Source organism: Cupressus sempervirens, chromosome 4, assembly GCF_028749045.1.
Source record: "Cupressus sempervirens isolate cs-2001-9-10 chromosome 4, ASM2874904v1, whole genome shotgun sequence".
NCBI lineage: Eukaryota > Viridiplantae > Streptophyta > Pinopsida > Cupressales > Cupressaceae > Cupressus > Cupressus sempervirens.
In genome coordinates, this window is record NC_143121.1 from 186,802,773 (window position 1) to 186,820,509 (window position 17,737).

Sequence of the window (17,737 nt, forward strand, 5' to 3'; positions counted from 1 at the left end):
AAATAGAAGATGAGTGTATCTTTTTGATACTATCAAAGTTGTGAGAACAATATCAGATATTTTCTTCCACTTTCTACTACACTATGGATGTCTTGAGTAATTGACATTAGATGCCCTCTTTTGAGATATTCTATGATACGTTAACTCATCAACAGTCCAAGATCACTCAGATGGATTCACTTTCAAGTCCACAGTCACGGGCATTGCTTGCCAAGGATACATAGGAGCAGAAGCCAAAGTAGATATCTAATTCCTCCTCTTAGCACTCTATTGGTCCATCTTCTTCTTCTAAGAAGAAGGAGAAAAAGAATATTGATAGTCCTACCTATTCTTATTGTCAAAAGGGACCTCATGATGAGTCACATTGTTTTTAGAAGAGATTTGATGGCTATGAGAAATAAATTGTAGATTTTCAAGCTCTTCTTCAGAAGAGCATTGTTTTCTCTCCATCATCTTCCACCTCACAGGGGTCTACCTTTTAGTATTCTTCCACATCTTTGACATCTACTAGTGCAGAGCACCTAAACACTTGTTTTGTTTTGTTTTATGTTTGATAAGGCCTAGGATTAATAAATATCCTCAAGGCCATCCACCATTGTAACGGACACAAGAGCCCAAGTGGCAATATGAACTTGGGCATCAATTGGTCCTAAGGTGGAGTTAGTTTTATGTTTTGTTTTCTAGGTTTCTTAGGAGTCTAAAAGCCTTAGAATAAGTATTTGAAGGGGTTAGAACCTTTTTAGCATGGAGGGCAGTTGAAATATTCTTAAAATGCACAAAGTTGAAAAAGTTGCATTAGCAACTTTTGCAAAATGTTAATATGCTTAATGCAAACCACTCCCAACAGCTGCAACTGCCATGGGGTGGTTTCAAATGGTTTGTACAAGCCTATAAAGGCTCAAGACATCCATTTGATGCCACACAACAACTGTACTTGCTTCTAAATTAATAAAATCTGTTGTTCTGGGTGATTTTTGACTTTTTTTCGTACTGTATGGATGCCTGATGGTTGTACAGTGGCTATTTTGCATTGGAAAGTGGGAGTTTTCATTTTAGAAAATTTTGGCTTTGGTTGCAAGGGGAGATCAGTTTTTGTTTGCAAGATATTCAATTTTCTTCCTTACTGCCTATGAAACCCTCAAAACAAGGGTTTGGCCAAAGAAATGGCCCTAGTTTGAATTCCCACCATTGGAATTTTCTCCAATTTGGCATGGAGCAAACTAGGGCAGTGTATTATCGAATTCAAAAAGCTCGAAGGTAGGAGATTTCAGCAAGCATTTTTAATAGCAAGCCCTAGGTCTAATAAGACCCATGTATTAGACCTTGTTTTGGAAATTGATTAGTTAGAGCGAAGAAAAAGAACTTGGGACTTTGTGTGGAGGCAAGGCATCTTAGATCTAACTAGGAAAATGTGCTAAAGTGGTAGGATTCACCCACGCACCCATATGTTTAACCTCTTCTTTGTAGACCAAGCCTAAAGTTGCTAATTAGGCCTGTGTGCAAGATTTTGGTTGGGGTATGCTGGAGTGGAGTTGGGTTTTGAAACTTTGGAGTCTTTTGGTACCTTGAAAAGGGTGTTTGAAAGTGCCTTTTATTTGCCAATTCCTTTGTAAATAATTGGAGTTTTGGTGAAAAAAGAGTGCTAAGAAACCTAGGTTCCTATTTGGTTGGTTGTAGCAATTTTCATGGTGAGTTGTTGGCAAAGTTTCCAACCCTTGTTTCATCTCATTTTGGCCATTTTGGAGTTATCCCAAACTACCTTTGGTTTTTGAAAGCCGAAGGATCAAATGGCACTCTTGGTTGGGTGTGTAAAGTCAAGGTCAAGTGCTATAACTTATTCCTTAGGACTAGTAATAGCGGGTTTGCCATGTATTTGATTTGTTTTCTATGATTTGATGTTTGTTTGGGTTCCCTTGGACATAAGGAAGGTTGGAAATTGTTGAAACTTTTTCCATGCCATGGTTGGTGCATGATTTTTGGGCTGTATAAGTGAAAGGAGAAAAGTTTGCAGCATTTTATGAGTAGTTGGTCTATGAATTGAAATAACAGCAGCAAACCTCTTTAAGGTCTTTCTTGCAGGTGAGACAACTTGCATAACTTGGTGGTGGTTGTAGAAGATTGGTGTTAACCTTAGTGCCTTTTTTGTTCCAAAGTATTTGGAGGTGGTTGGTGCTTCCAAAGCATTCATTCTGCATCATCTACATTAGATCTTGGAAAGGGTCATACATTACCAACATCCTATGCATCCCCTTCATAGGTCCCTTGGATACTAGATTTAGGTGCTTCTCACCATATGGCATCTTCTCAAGGTGTCTTCTCTACTCTTGAGGCCTCTCCCATTCCTCATATTCTCATGGGGAATAACACTTCCCTACCAATCTATGGGAAAGGTTCAGTTTGTATTCAGGATGGTACCTTCAATGATGTTGTATGTTCCCTCTTTGTCTACAAACATTCTTTCAATTTCTCAAATTACATGTAGCGGATTATGGAAAATAGTTGAATTCATTTCTGATTCATTCTTCATTCAAGATTGTGCCATAGGAGGCCTTATTTCTATAGGGACAATTGATTCTTCCACCTATCTCTATACCTTCTTGCACTTTTTCCCACTACCTCCATTTTCAGAGCATGACTCTTCTCTTTTGTAGGAGCATCATGTGGTGCAATCAAGATACTTGAACCTTTGTAGTGTTCTTGAGATATGTGTTTTGACTTCCACACCACATTCAATTAAGGGCTTATCTCTTTAGTGGGATTCTTCTTTCACTCTGCTTGATCCTCCAGCTATATTCATCCAGCCCCTAGCTGCACTTATTGCGGATTCTACAAAAGATATTCATGATAGTGTAATCACACCTACCTTGGGGATTCCCTTCTAGGATCCTCATACTTTCTCCTTTGAGCATCAGCTAGGCCTTCCAGCTTCGCCTCTCATTCAAGGGTTCCCTTGTTATGTTCCCTTGTTTCTTCTACATTAGAGTTTCATTGGTTTAATCCTTTCACCAAGGGCTCCACTATTCTAGTGGGCTAGTTGTACGTATGGTTTTGAGAGAGTCTCTTGAGCCATTTATGGTGGAAGCTATCCTTAAGGGGTCTTTTTGAGCCCTTCCTTCCTTCATTTCTTCTTGTTTTATCTGTATGTTTGTTCTTACCTCCTTTTGCAGAAAGGATTTTCCCATGTGGTTTTCCCCCTTTTCCTATTTTCAAAGGTTGCATTTGTACATGGGTACCTAACATGGCCTCATTGCTAGGACCCATTATGCATTTCATCATAGCTATTGTGAGCTTAAGTACATTCCTCTAAGTTGCACTTAAGGGGAGGTGTTTGAGTAAATAATTATTATTTACACTTTACTTAAGTTTACTTAGGTTAAATGCATTTTTCACCTAGGAGTTAGCATAGCTTTATATGTTGACTTGTTGACAACAAAGAAGTTTGTGTATATGTTGTCAACACCTTGTCATACTTATCCTCTCACCTACTTGGAGAGTAATCCACTTTTCATGGACATATGCTTAGTTGTCATACTTATCTCCTAGCGCTTTCTAGCTTATTCTATAATCTTCCTAGAGGACTTTATAAATAGGCTCTCCTATTGAATTTTTGTATAGAAATATCTATTCTTTATCTAAGAATACAAGTTTCATATTTTCAAACCAAACCCTTTCCTTCTCTTGTTTTTTTCTTCTCTATGATAGGATTTCTATGTTCAGGTGATTCAAGGGCTTGTGGATTTGATTTGCATATTTTCTCAAATCCTATAGATTAATGGAAAAAGGTTATAGTCTTTATGTTGATGGTACAATTCCCAAACCCACTAATGCTAAAGAATTCATTAATTGGAAACAAGAATAACCTATAGGCTTTAGGAATTATTAGGAATTGTGTACATAGAGATCTCTTCTTCCATATTTCCAGTATCAATGACTCCAAACCAACCTAGGACAAACTTGCAGCATTGTATGGTAAGGTGGATGAGGACAATGGATTCAAATTGAGGATGATCTAGTTCTTCTAGATCCAAAGAACTTTGACATAATTCAAGATTACAATAGAAAAGAAAATGACTATAGGGCATTGGTTAAAGACTGTATAAATCTAGTGAAGGATGAAAAGTTGATTCATCACATTCTAAAGATGCTACCTTCAGAGTATGCTTCCTTTGTTTTGAATTATAATACTCAAAGGTTAACCATGGGAAGTTCTTACTAGAAGCCTACATTTGATGATTTTGTAGAAATGTTGATTGTTGAACAATCTCACTTGGTGGATTTGGGACTTCTCATGACATCAAAGACCAAAGCATTGATGGCTAGTGATAAGCACCAATCAACTCAAGGAGAGAAAAGTTCTAGCAAAAACAAGAAGAAGTTGTGGAAGTCAAAATCATAGTCGAAGACAAATCAGTCCTCCTCATAAAAAGGTGGTTCTTCTTCCAACAAGAAGGGAAATAGTGAAAAGAAGGAAAAACTTTTTTTTGCATATTGCAAAAAGCCAAATCATGATGAACATCATTGTAAGATTAAAAGAATTGATGAGTTAGAAAATCTACTCAAAAGGGACAAAATTCAAGTGCCAATTACTTCCAAGGTTTCAACTCCACCCAATTCAAAGGGAAAAGGGAAAGCACTTATGCCAAACTCAAGTTCTTCTATGGAATGGATTCTTGACTCAAGTGCCTCTTATCACATGGGTTCTTCAAAGGAAGACCTTCTTCATTGAAGTAGTCACAGGTACCACACATCTTCATGGGAGATGATACTAAAATGGAAATTGTAGGGAAAGGACATGTGGAAATAGAAAATGTGGAATTCAAAGACATTTTCCACATTCCAAACCTTAGCTCCAATCTTCTCTCAGTTTACCAAATCACTCACCTTGGAGATGGTCACAAAGTTGAGTTCCTTCCAAATTCAATGATGGTGCATAGTCTTAGAGATTATTCATTGGTTGCAATGGGGAAATTCAATCATGACAAGAGGCTTTATTCCTTCTCCCACTTTGTGCCCAAGTCTCCTTCTCAAGCCTTGTTGACTCACTCTACTTCAAAAACTACATTATCGCATGAGTAGTTTGGTCATCTTGCCTTCTGCTACCTTCAACAACTTTGCTTCAAACACATGGTCAAAGGTCTACGTAACATCAACTTTTCTAAGGGTGAATTTTCATCATGTTTAGTGGATATGCATATCAAGGTGAAGTATGATAAAGGCAAGTCTTCATGAGCACCAATTGTTCTTTAGATGGTTCACATGGTTTTAGCATGACCTTTTGTAAAGACATCAGTTAGCCAAGGCTGGTACATCCTTACTTTTGTTGATGACTTTTCATGATTCACATGGGTCTACTTTCTTCATCATAAGAGTGAAGTGGCTCATAAGCTTCAATTTTTTAAGACTCATGTTGAACACAAATCAAGGAAAGCCATCAAGGTTCTACTGATGGACAATTAGAATAGATATGTAGATAGAAGACTTAGAGACTTTTGCAAACTTTAGGGAATTGATCTTTAGAATTAACCAGAATTTAGTTTGCACAAGATAGATGTTGCAATACTGAGGATTAGGACTCTTAAGACCATGGCAAGTCGCATGTTAAAGGCCAAGTCTCTTGATCCTAAACTAGAATTTGACGCTATTAGTAGTGCCACTCATATACTTAACAGCTTTCCTCATATTGCCTTAGACAAGAAGACTCCTTTTGAGTCATGGTATAGAAAAAAACCAATTGTGAGTCACTTTAGAGTCTTTGTTTGTCCAGCATAGGTAAACCTATCTTCTAAGGGTTGCAAGGCACTACCACCTAGGCCTTGTACTTTCGTCGGATATGAAGACAATGTGAAGGCATATCGACTCATGGATCTAGAGAAACAAGAGATCTATGTGGAGAAGAATGTAAACCTTGATGAAAGTTTACCCAGGTTATCATCTACTCCTCTTTGCACTTCATACTCTATGGAAACTAATAGTGACACCAGCGATAGTGCTTCAATAGATTTAGACTTTTGGGGTTCTATCAATAGTTGCAATGAGAGGTCATGACATTAATATTTTCCACATGCATATATTATCATAGTGAATGGTTCAACATAGTAGGGTACATGTTTTCTTCCAGCTCCAACTTCAGTCGATGACTTCTTGGCAGACATTGCAAGTTTGTTCATGGAGTCACACACTACAAACTTGGGAGATAGCCTTGATGATTTACATCTTCTCTTTGATGGAGATGATCCTTCTATAGTTGTTACAAGGGCTCACTCTAACCCTCATTTCGATTCTCTACATTATTAATCTTCCCAGGTTGGTGTGATTGTGGATACTTACATATAGTAGTTGGAGGAGGTCTCTTTATCAATTCAAGTGACAATTCTAGAATAGGTTCTACAGATAGTTGAGTAGGTTTTAGGGCCACCATACATCTTTAGGATTGTACCTTTGCCATTGTTTCTCCCAAAGGGGAGGAAAATCATTTAGCACTCTTGGACCAACTTCTACCTTGGAGCAGCTTTCACTAATCAAAATTCTTCCTTTGGAGGGGGGACTACCTTGTCTCTCTTCCTCTTCTTTCTTATGGGGGGTACTTTTTATTCTTAGGGGGTTTTGTCCTTCTCATTCTTCTCACTTGTATATAATAGATGTATGTCATAATGGGGGGGTCTTGGTTACTCCATCCATCCATGCATCCCTTTTCATCTCTTATTTTGGGGGAGGGTTTTTCCCATGAATTTCTCCCTCTTTCTCTGCTTAATGAAAGATTGCATCTTCATTATGTACATGGGTACCTAACATGGCCTAGTAGCCAAGACCCATTCATGCATTTTCATCTTAGCTTTCATAAGCTTAAGTCCATTCCCTTAAGTTGCACTTAAGGGGGGGTGTTGGTGTAAATAAGTATTTACTATTTACACTTACTTAAGTTTACTTAGGTTAATGAATTTTTTTATTTTTTTATTACTTAACTAGAAGTATATGTACTCTTGTGAGTTGTCATGTTGACAAAATAGGAGTTCGCACCTCTTTTATGCATATAGTGTCTACAACATAGGATTTAGCACACTAATTAAGCACATGATGTCTGCAACATCTCCACTTGAGATACACCTTGTCATTCTTATCCTTTCAACTAGAATGATGGATAAGATGTGTGCTTAGTTTTCACGCTTATCTTATCTCCTAGTTCTTTCTAGAGACATTCTAGGTGCTTCTTGAGAGGCATTTATATATAGGCACTCCTAATGTGTTTGTACACATAGTGATGTATCAATACATGCTATGATATATTGGTCATACTCTTTTTCGGTCTAGAGTTATGCTTGTGTACAAGTTCTACGATCTTGGGAGAATATTGCCTTGAGGTAAATTCTTACAAAGACAATATGATCTATAGAGGAAGACAAACCTTTACTTGTATGTGGGGGACTAAATGTATGTGTGGGCTTCCAATGAAAGATGAGTACAAATTTGTGTAACAGTTGGAAAGCCATTGCAGTTAACGATGAAAAAAAGTAGGAAGTGCTAAACCACAAATTGTAAGACACAAGGTTGTATATATTGATAGCCTTTATAGACATGCATAAGGCCAAAGTTAGGATTTTTGCTAGGCGTGCACTGAGAGGAATGCTCATGAGTGTTGTGAAAAGGCGATGGGATCTATGGGAGGCCTTCATGGCCAGAAAGAGGCCAAGAAGGGTCTAAGAAGTTGCTTTGGGACCTTGAAAAGGCTAAAACAAGGCCTTCAAAAAGGCATTTTGGCCTAAAGGGGCACCTTGGGGGCCTGAAAAAGGTGTTTAGGCCTAAAAAGATGTCTTAGGGACTTGTAAAAAGGCGTTTGGGCCTAAAAAGGTGTCTCGGAGGCCTGAAAAAGGCATTTGGGCCTAAAAAGGCATCTCGGCGGCCTAAAAAAGGTGTTTTAGGCCTAAAAAGGTGACTCGAGGGCCTGAAAAGGGCAAAACAAGGCCTTGAAAAAGGCATTTGGGCTTAAAAAGGTACTTTGGGGGCTTGAAAAAATGCATTTTAGGCCTTAAAAGGCATCTCGAGGGCCTAAAAAGGGCCAAATTCGAGCCTTGAAAAAGGTGTTTGGGCCTAAAAAGGCACATTAGGGACCTAAAAAAGGCCAAAATAAGGCCTTGAAAAGGGTGCTTGGGCTTAAAAAGGAAAGGAGACCCATACAGTCTCTCAAACTTACACTCACTTATTCTATGCCCCCTATTAGGGGATGATGAAAGAATTCGATAGATATCTGGGCCTTTCAGGATAGCATTGATATATTTGTTGGAGGTGTCTAGATCAATTGTGGCCACTACAACATAAATAAGACTAATAATTCATTGGGAATTGTTGTTCTTGGCTAGAGGAAAGATAAGGGACTCTATTGGATCCTCTTTTGCTATTTGCATTATGCTAGATTTTCCAAAGCCTAGCGACATGTTTAAGGACATAACTACACTACTTCTTAATGTCGTTGTGGTAGTTTTTTTTTGTTTTTAGTTTTTATAGAGGTAATGGAGCAATAAAATATGCCATAAAATATTTAGATAATTTTCAATATAGTGAGCCTCACCATTGATTTCATATAAAACCAAGCGAGGTATGCATATGTCCTGAAGGAGCAACAAGTATAGATGGACACCAATTTGACATCAAATCAATGGATCATTGGTTTGAAAAATACATCAATAACTTATGTATATTTGAATAGCATATTTGAGTTGAAAAAAAGCACATTTGACTAGAATTTTGGTGTGTTGATAGTTTTTTTTGTTTTTTTAGCTATTTTTGGCAATTATTACCCCTTTTGGAATCTTTTTGGCAATTTTTGACAATTTTTGAATGTTTTTGATAATTTTGACAATTTTTGAATTCTTTTTGATAATATTTGATAATTTTTGAATTTTTTTGATAAATTTTGACAAATTTGAATCTTTTTGATAATTTTTGAGAATTCTTGAATTTTTTTGATAATTTTTGACAATATTTGAATTTTTTTATAGTTTTTGACAAATTTTGAATTTTGTTGATAATTTTTGACAATTTTTGAATTTTTTTTATAATTTTTGAATTTTTGAATAATTTTTCATAGTTTTTGAATTTTTCTAATAGTTTTTGATTAAAAAAATTATTTTTTTGATAATTTTTGACAATTTTGCATTTGTTTGATTATTTTTTATATTTTTGCAGTGGTGGGGGTGAAGTGAGGATGTGAATGAGTTTTTTTGGGTTGTGGAGATAGCCAGGACCATGTGGAAGCACTGAAAAGTCAAGGAGACAAAAGTGGGCCAAAAGGGCTAAGAGTGGGTTTAGAGAGCTATATTGGAGACGATGAAGGAAAAAAGAATCTTTGGAATGGCAAAAGGATTAAATAAAAATCTGAAATGGATATTGGGAATTATTGGCCATGTCAAATAGTTGAGAGGTGCACTAATTTTCCTCTAATTCATGTTTATGGTATCTCAATACATAATCTGACTCCATGTTTCTCCTGATCTATTATGCTTCCCTTTTTTGTCATTATATTGACTATCTCTACTGCTATGAACTATGTTTGATGCCAAGAAACCACTGAACTAGAACCCACAAGTGTTTCTCAATATGGTATGTGTGAAATTAACTCAATTGTGCTAGGTAAGCTGCAAGCAAGAAAAAATTGTCTCTATGAAAGTTGCTTGAGTTCTATCTTGAGTGTCTTTCAGCATTGAAGGACTTGTGTTGATTAGAGAAGCCCAAAGGTGCTATCTCTCACTCCTTTTTAAACCAAAATAACATTTCTCACTAGTTTTCATTTTTTTCTATTAAAAAAAAAATTATGTTACATTTTCTCAATTTTCATTGATTATTTCATACCATTACATCCCATTTTCACATTTATTTTATTTCATTCTCATTTTATCAAATTCTTATTTCATTTCTCTATATCACATCACATCTCAACTCATTTCATTTACCACACTTCTTTTATCCCATTACGTCCAATCTTATTTCATTACATAACATTCTAAATTTTATTTTCATTGCATTTCATTTATTTCACTACATTTCATATCATCCCATTATATTGTATTGCATCTCATTTCATTTGCATTTATCATACTTCATTTATTACATTCCATTACATCCAATCTGATTTCATTCCATTGCATTTCATTTGTTTCACTACATTTCATATCATCCCATTATGTTGCATTACATCTCACTTCATTGTATTACACATTTTCCTTACATTATCATTTCATTTCATTACATTTTATCAAACAATTAAATTTCATCACATTTCATTTCCTCCCCTCTTCTTTTGTTTATCACCATTCATTACATTCAATTTCATTTCATTGCATCCGACAATGCATTTCATTTCATTATATTTCATTTCCCCTATTTCATTCCATTTTGTCACATTTATGTTCATTTACAAATTTCATATTTGATTTACATTACATTTCATTACCTCCCATTTCATTTCCTTACATATCACAATTCATTTCATTTTATTATATTGTCCCTCTTTCACTATATTCATGACTTGCATTTCATCTCTTCGTTTCATGGCTTTTGAATGTTAATAGTTGACATCACATCCCATGTCTTTTGAATCTCAAATAATTTCATTTCCTTCCATTTTTCACTTTTATTCACCTTCCATTTGTTACATAAAAACTTTCAAATTAAAGATTACATTAGGCCATTAATTGATTAAGTCATCTATCAAAGTAATAAAACCTAAATCAACTTCAAAAGAGAAGAAAAACGTTTCAAAATCATAAAATGAAATTCAAAAGGGAGAGGGAAAAAAAAAAAATTTGAAAATAATTTTTTTTTTATTAAATCAATAAATCCATTTATCCTCACAAAATGAAAATCCTCCTTTTACATTATAAAGAATTGAGAAAAAATCACATTTATCCTCAAAATCAAGACTTCTGGACTCCTCTTCTTATCTCTTATGAGACATTTTAGTTAAAAAGAAACCCACATTTATCCTCAAAATCAAGACTTTTGGGCTCCTCCTCTTGTCTCTTATGAGACATTTTCAATTTCACCTCTATCCACCTGTTTAAGGTAAAACCTTGATTCTTACCCCAACCCCTTCTAAAATCCTATAAATAGAAGGAGAATTCAAGAGCCCAAGTTTTAGGTGTAGACACCTAAATTTGATTACACCACTTTGGTAATCCTATTTAGCTATCTCTAAAGGCATCATTAATTAAATTCCTATTTAATTAATCCTTTGCCATCCCCTAGCTGATTAATCTTATTTAATCATCTATAGTCCTAATTGATAAATCAAATAACCCATTATTTATCAATTAATCCTATTCTCCTATCTAATTCCAAAACCCTCATTTATTAAATAATTCTATTTGATAAATAAAGCCCTCAAACCTAATAGCCCCTAACCTATCCCTAATCCTCCATTTAGCCTAATCCACCCCATCCACCCATACTAACTAAAGCTTAGCCACTAACTCACCCACCCTCAGTAATGCCATCCACTTGAACATATCTAACATCCATAATCTAATCCTAAACCAAGCCTAATCCATCCCCTAATCATTTGCACAATCCTAAACAAGCTTAAGACTTTCCTAACCCAACCCAAGTCAAATATCTCACAAATATCCCAACCATAAAACTTTATGAAGCCCCCACAGCCATAAATGACTCTTACATGCCCTTAAATCCTCTTACAAGCCATTATGAGGGTCTTTATGAGCTTTGAGCCTCCTTTGTTGACCCCTCAACCCCTCTTTCTCTAACCAATGACCCTGTGACATTTGTCACTCCCTGATTGGCTATAAGGAAGCACAATCCATGTGCTCTCCTCTCATTCAATCTGAGCCCTCCATAAGCTTTCTCCTTTCCTTCCATCCTAGCCATCGATCCCTCAAGCCCTTTGCCTATTTAAGGAATCCCCTCCCAATCCAAAAAATCACAACCCATTTTAGTAAGGTTATCATGCTAGTTTGAGAAACAAAGCCATCAACCATACCCTCATAATGCCAAATTGAGAGCTCACAAGGCTACCAATTTTCCATTATCCATCTCCAACATTGAAGCAATTGAGTATACATCCCAAATCCACAAATAGACAACATCTCCAAATCAAGTGATCATCCTCATTGAGAGAGCCTATCCATGACTCATATTCTCACTTGAGGACCTCACTTTATCTCTCTTTATATGTTTTGTTAGTTTGGTTTTGTGAATGCTTTGTTTATTTCATTGTTTTCCTAACATCACTAAATTCACACACACATTTTGGCACGCTCGGTGGGACCCCACAAGGGTCATTTTGATCTTCATTAATGCTAGTTTTACATGCTTTTTTTTCATGTTTTGGTTAACCATACAAAACTAACATTAATGGCAATATATTTTGTTTGTGTTGCTTTCTGATTTTACTTGCAGGGCTGCATTGAATGCCTCAGCAATGAGCTCCCAACCCTGTTCTTGATTTTCACCCAACAAACAGTCAAAATACAAAACTTTTTGCATCCTTGCGACCCCAAGAACATGATCTCGCAGTCCCGAGAATGTGCCATACTCTGGCGAGATCGTGAACTTGCAGCCCCGAGAACGTAGAAAGACTAGCGAGAAAGCCAACAAACCAGTCCTAGCCAACCCGCAGGTGTTGATAAACTCAACCAATGAACCTGATGGCCAATCTTTCAGTGGGAACATGCCTCAGAACAACAAGATCATCATTCCCACTTGCAAGAACACTGACTTTTTCCTGTCTTAAATTTCTCAAAATTGTAATAAAACTTTGTCCGTGGGATCATCATTCCCACTTATAGGAACTTTGTAAGGCCATAAATTTGTGGGATCACTTTGTTAAAAAGAGCTCTTGTGTTTTTGGCTCGTGGTTTTAATTTCTTTTTTTTGATAGTCTTTCCTGTCATTCCCGCGATCCAGAATCGTGACAGGATTGTCATTCTCACGAACAGGAACTCCAGTGCGATCGCAAATCCCCTCGCGAGAATGCGTGCACCCTCACAAGAATGTTTCTTCTCGCATTTTCTTTGCGGGAATGCTGTCTATTTTGTAGAGTCTAGTCATTGTCATTGTCTTTGTGTTTATCTTGCATGGTTAAATCTTAGGAAATGAACATGTATGCATAATCACAAACAAAACACACATCTCAATTTGGGCTTAAAATGAACAATGTTTTTTTATTTATTGGAATGTATGTTCACATAAATTCACTCTTGAATGCAAAGCTAAAATGAACACCATCTTGTCTTGAAGGGCCTCTAGATGCACGTTGAAAATAATCTTGCAAACACACTTCATCTTTCGGGGCATAAAAAGAATCCACATTTTAGAAACTTTCTAAGTTATAAAAATAAATAAAGACACTTTGAGTGAGTTTGTTGTTGGACTCACCCTCTTTAATCACCCATCATTCTAACCATTGGTTGCAATATCAACGCCATATATGGGGATGGGTTTACCTAAGAGGGTATTAAGTGCTCCACAAAAAATCAAACTCCACTCACTTGGGTTTTTATTGGTTTTTCTAAGATAGAAAATTTCTTGAATGCACATTAGTCTTGCTAACACTCCATTTGGGCATAAAAATTGAACAAATCTTGATGTGGAGGGCCTCCGGGCGTGTGTTTGAAATTAAGCTTTACACACATCTTTGTTTTGTCCTTAAAACAAACAAACACCAACTCTTGAATGCCTTAAAGGAAATCAATTGATACTTGACGTGGAGGGCCTCCGGGCGTGTGGGTTTACTTTCTTGTTGACCCTAACTCTCCTTTGTGTATTCATTCTTTGATCACATTTTCTTTTGTTCATGTATTTCAAGTTGGAATTGAACATTTGCATCCTAAATATGTGTGTTTGCAAGGTCTAGACTAGACAACTTAAGTGTCAGTGGAAAAGAACATCTGTCTTTTAGCCCAAGATCATCCGAGTCTTCTCTCCCTTTGTCACCTTTGCAGGCCCTCTTGGGTGTATAAGATTAGAATTCAAAATCTTTTCTTTTTAGTTTTAGGGGGCCTGCTTGGGGATTTCATCACCCCTTGGGATGACCTCAACTCCAGTGTTCTGGCAGAGTATAAAGATCGGCAGGTGAATCCAAAGACACCTCTCTTGGGATCAATATTTTGTCACTCGGGCTAAGCCTCAAGGAACTTTATACCCTTGAGAAGTGAAAGAGGAGAAGTGGGTTACCACTCCTCTCAGCTCTATGACATCTTTTTGGTTTCATCTACAGATTTGGGCCTCATGTACCTTGCGTATATCAAGGACTCCCCAGATAAACCAACTATGAGCTTTGTAGCCAACCATCTAGGATCTTCATGTGCTTGAAGTGATTGTTTGAAACATTTGTAAAAAATTACACACTCCTTGGTGCAAGTATCACATTCTAGAAATCAAAACTTCTATCTAGTTGTTCCTATCTATTGCTTGATTTTTTTTACTTGTTGAATGAATGTTTTCCAAACTTGGTCAAATCCTTTCTTAGGGCACTTAGCATAGTCACTACGTCCAAAAACCCCATGGTTGTGATTTTAATCCTTGGAAATATCTCATGTCAAGCCATCCCAAGACTAAGTTTAAGAAGGCTAAGCTTCCACAAATACCAGCCTATAAGGAAATCAAAGTAGAGCATAAGAAACATACCCCTAACCCTAGGATTGCCAAATTGGATCAAATTGAGAAAGATAGAGCTGAGGTAGCATTGCAAACTGAATGGGACTACAAAATCCAAAACCTAACCCTTCGACGTGGTGTTAATACGAGCCTTATCGACAACTCTACTATTAGTCATTCTGATTAGGTCCTTCCTTTTTCCACACACACTTACACACTTATAGGTTTAGTCTCTTGTCTACGAATTGCACTATCCCATTGAAGCATTTGAAGTTAGACCATCTCCTCTCATCTTAGGTTGTTGAAGAGAAATCCTCTACCTGCATTGTTAGAATCTTAGTGTTCCTTTCCTCACTCACTCAAAAACATTTTTTCATCACATCTCTCATCATCTTGAGTATCCTCGAAATGAAACACTTTGCTAGGAATAGGTTGTTCTTGGTGTCCCACATCACCTTGAGCCAAAGGTTAGGGTCACACCTTTTGCATCACCATCACATTTCCCATATTCATATTTTAGGAAAACACAAGCTTCTTGCACTTAGCACCATATCCTTTAAACACCCTTAGTATCATCCCTCACTGCATTTGCATCTTTAGGAGGAGCATCCTTTCATGCCACCAACCACATGTTTTGGTAGGCACACACAAAAAAAAGACATGGATCCTAGTCATAGTGGTAACACATCTTGAGCTTAGCCATACTTTGTAGTATCTATGACACCATCAGACCCACCACCTCAAATCCCAGAAGAACCAGGATCATCCATAGATATTGAGGCTTTTATGAACCAACTTGGTCATCCTACCATTGTAAATGTCATCATAGATCACAAAAAAGAAACCATCATGGAAAATTTCTTACAAGACAATGTTGGTGTCTTTGAGTTTGGACGTCTGCCACCTATCAACATAACAGATCCTACTAACCCATTGTTTGGATGGCAACAACCTCAAGTAGAACCAGCAGACCCCAATATCCCCTTGACCCAAGTGCCAGTTCCCATTCCATAGAACACTTATCCCATTCTCACTCAACCATTAGTGCATACTACATCTCAACCAACCTCAAGTATACCATTTGCATCTATTTCCACCACTCATTTTTTCGCTCCACCAAATCCTCCATTTGCATCTAGCAGCACTACCTTTTCGCTTCCACCCCATATCGCATCTAGTCCATTTGCTACTCAAATACCACCATTAGGGTCCAATACCTCATCTTCCATCCCACCAAACATCACTATCAACCCCTTTGTAACTAGCCAAAGCTCTTCAGCCACATTTCCTTTGGGACCTTGGAATATTACTGTGACATAGGCACCTATCACTAGTCTTCCCCCTAGCACTATAGTCACATCCACACCTCTGACACTATCATCCACTGCTTCACATAGCTATTCACTCCCACACCTCACCAACTATTTTTCCATGCCACCTCTAGGAAATAGCCCAAATCCACTGCAACTACAGTTCCCTATAGTAAACACTTTACTGCAAATTAACTACCTTGCACCTACTCCAAATTAGTCCTACTCTCAAGCAGGAACACAACCCACATATATTGGGTATGGTATGTATTCCCAGAGCATAGCACAAGCATTATCTGTATTACCACCATTCCAGCCATAGTCTTCACATCAGCAGTATGCCCAAGCACCCACACAGAACTATCTCATAGGGCAGCAACCTCATAGTTATCTACCACACCAACCTTAGTAGATGAAATAGTATGCACAACCCATGTTCTAGAAAACCATAGTGTCCACTCCACTGGTTATGCAAACCATTTTTCCATAGGTGTCATATGGTCATCAGAGTTCTCAATATCACACTTTAGATTCTGGCACATATCCTACACTGGGGGCACCTGGATCGAGGGCACCCGCTCCTCCACCTATAAAGTCTGAATGGGAAGAGATGAAGAATGCTCTCAAAGCCCTCAAGGATGGGATAGACACCAAAACTTTCAAATTTGAAAATGATTGCTCATACCCTTTTGACAAAACTATCACATTGACTCCATTTCCTAAACATTTCAAGATCCCCAAGTTTGAAAAATTTACGGAGAAGAGTGATCCAATCACACTTAAGGAATTCTATATGCATTATCAGGAGGTAGCTTATAATGATGTGTTCCTCATGTGGCTCTTTCCCAAGAGCCTACCAGGACTAGCCTTGGAATGGTTCTGTCGTATCCCTCAAGGTACTATTAAAACTTTTGCAAAACTTTCTGAGGCCTTTGTTGCTCAGTATACCCATCTTGTTCAAACTGAATTATCTGTAGTGGACCTCATCCACACTAAACAAAAGGGAGGGGAAAGCCTTATAGAGTACTTACAATGCTGGCAAATCCTCACAACAAGGATCTCTTATACCATCCCTGAGTGCCATCTTGTCAAGATGTTCATAAACAACACACACCCTAGCCTCGCTCATCATATGGTTATGAACTATTTGCAAACATACAAGGACATCAAAGAAAAAGGAATGGGCCTTGAGCAAGGCCTCATTAAGGATGGTGTCATCAGATTGTACAAAGAAAACACCCAAGACCATGGTTCGAGCAATGACAAAACTCGATATTGGAACAAAAACAAGAATGCAGTAACAAACGGTGCTACTGATTGTAGACACTAAAAATTGTCCCGAATGACTTTATTAATTTAATTAATAATGGTCACATTCTTCTACTTATTTAATTAAATTATTTTAATTAAATAAGTTCATTTTTTGCCTAAGTATTTAAATTTAATTTAAATACTTCCTAGCCTTAATGTGTTAATTTAATTTAACTCATGGTTCTCCATTTATTCCTTTTTTAAATAAATTTTATTTATTTAAATCCTCCATATTTCTTATTAATTTCTTCTACACCTAAATTAAATTAAATTAAATTTATTTTTTATCCTAGTCTATAAGCCTAAGAGTATGTGTACTCTTATGAGTTGTGCATTCACATGGGTCCACAGGTTTTTTAAAGCACATGGTGTCTACAACTTGAGAATCTTCTACACACACATGCCATCTCATTAGTCTATCTATCTATCTAGAATGAGAGATAAGGTGCTTAGTTGTCAATTCTTATCCTTATCTCCTGTGCTTAGTTGTCTAATCTTTATCCTTATCTCCT